Here is a 2,500-nt window from a genome sequence, read left to right as displayed (position 1 = left end):
CGCGGGGGTGGGGGGGGCCATGGCCGACGGGGGCCCTCCGATGGCGGGTCACGTTTGCCACTCGGTCAGGGGTGCGTGCTGGATGAAGAAACGGTCAACTTTGTGTGAAGAGCCACTCTTTGGAAATTTCGTCAGAGTGCCACCTTTTCGAAATTTCTTCTAAGTGCTCTCAAAAGCTGGGTTTCTATATATGTGCCGGGAGTGTCGCACAAAACCCACAAACTCGACCAAACATGCTCTCTGGCCTATGTTGCGCAGCATCCCGGTAAACCTCTAACTCGCCCAATTGTCAATGTTTCGCCACAAAAACAACTTTATTCTACTCGCCTGGTCCCTGCCAAGGGCCCTGCGTTGTTTGATTTTGATTAAATTGCTTTTTTACACATTTTCCCCGTGCCCCTGGTAGCCAAGGGCACTTAGAAGAAATTTCAGATTCTCGCCTCGTGCCCCTGGTAGCCAAGGGCACTTAGAGTAAATTTTGAAAAAGTTGGCACTTAGAAGAAATTTCAGATTCGTGCCCCTGGTAGCCAAGGGCACTTAGAGTAAATTTTGAAAAGTTGGCACTTAGAAGAAATTTCGAAAAGTCGGCACTTAGAAGAATTTCCGAGTCGCCCCGGTTCTCGGGGACCGGGCCGAGCGCCGACCTCTGTCCGAGCGCGAGCGCCTATTTTCGGATAAGTTGGGACGACTTCCACGGTCCGTATCTCGGTCATTTCTCCACCTTTTCGGATGGAACCAACGGTGTCGCGTTGCCCCGGTCCCCGCCGAGGGCCCTGGGGCGTGGGATCCTGAGTTTTCCCCGTGCTTCCTGTGGTTTTCGGCCGTGGAAAAACCCTAGGCGCGCCGGTTCTCGGGACCGGGCCGAGCGCCGACCTCTGTCCGAGCGCGAGCGCCTATTTTCGGATACGCCGAGTCGATTTCAACGGTCCGTATCTCGGTCATTTATCCACCTTTTCGGGTGGAACCGACGGTGTCGCGTTGCCCCGGTCCCCGCCGAGGGCCGTGGGGCGTGGGATCCTGAGATTTCCCCGTGCTTCCTGTGGTTTTCGGCCGTGGAAAAACCCTAGGCGCGCCGGTTCTCGGGACCGGGCCGAGCGCCGACCTCTGTCCGAGCGCGAGCGCCTATTTTCGGATACGCCGAGTCGATTTCAACGGTCCGTATCTCGGTCATTTATCCACCTTTTCGGGTGGAACCGACGGTGTCGCGTTGCCCCGGTCCCCGCCGAGGGCCGTGGGGCGTCGGGTCCTGAGTTTTCCCCGTGCTTCCTATGGTTTTCGGCCCTCGAAAAACCCAATTCGCCCCGGTTCGAAAAAGCGGCACTTAGAAGAAATTTCGAAAAAGTGCGCTCACTTGGAAGCCGTGTTCCTATGTATGTGCCGGGAGTGTCGCACACAACCCACACAAACTCGACCAAACATGCTCTCTGGCCCATGTTGCGCAGCATCCCGGTAAACTCGGCCAAACATGCTCTCTGGCCCATGTTGCGCAGCATCCCGGTAAACTCGAACCAAACATGCTCTCTGGCCCATGTTGCGCAGCTCCCGGTAAACCTCCGCCGCGGTTCTCGGGACCGGGGCCGAGCGCGAGCGCCTATTTTCGGGTAAATTGTGACGACTTTTGACGGGCCGTATCTCGGTCATTTCTCCACCTTTTCGGGTGGAACCAACGGTGTCGCGTTGCCCCGGTCCCCGCCGAGGGCCCTGGGACGTCGGGTCCCGAATTTTCCCCGTGCTTCCTATGGTTTTCGGCCGTGGGAAAACCCTATTCGCCCCGGTTCTCGGGACCCCGGCCGAGCGCCGACCTCTGCCCGAGCGCGAGCGCCTATTTTCGGGGTAAATTGTGACGACTTCCACGGGTCATATCTCGGTCATTTCTCCACCTTTTCGCATGGAACCAGCGGCGTTCCACTCCTCTGGCCCCTGCGCAGAGCCCTGCGTTGTGACATTTTGATAAAAGCATCACCCTGGGTGGCCCTGGGAGGCGTACCTATTTTTTTGGCATAAAGAGGGGCGATTTAAAACGGGCCGTATCTCCGTCACTCCTGCACCTTTTCGCATGGGATGAACGGCGTTCCACTCCTCTGGACCCTGTGCAGAGCCCTGCCTTGTAACATTTTGATAAAATCACGTTTTTAGCCATTCTCCCGTCGGTGGCCCTGGGAGGCGTACCTATTTTTTTGGCTTAAAGAGGGGCGATTTACAACGGGCCGTATTTCGGTCACTCCTGCACCTTTTCGCATGGGATGAACGGCGTTCCACTCCTCTGGACCCTGTGCAGAGCCCTGCCTTGTAACATTTTGATAAAATCACGTTTTTAGCCATTCTCCCGTCGGTGGCCCTGGGAGGCGTACCTATTTTTTTGGCTTAAAGAGGGGCGATTTACAACGGGCCGTATTTCGGTCACTCCTGCACCTTTTCGCATGGGATGAACGGCGTTCCACTCCTCTGGACCCTGTGCAGAGCCCTGCCTTGTAACATTTTGATAAAATCACGTTTTTAG

This window comes from Solea solea, unplaced genomic scaffold (genome assembly GCF_958295425.1).
Source record: "Solea solea unplaced genomic scaffold, fSolSol10.1 scaffold_232, whole genome shotgun sequence".
Lineage (NCBI taxonomy): Eukaryota > Metazoa > Chordata > Actinopteri > Pleuronectiformes > Soleidae > Solea > Solea solea.
This window is presented reverse-complemented; position numbering follows the sequence as displayed.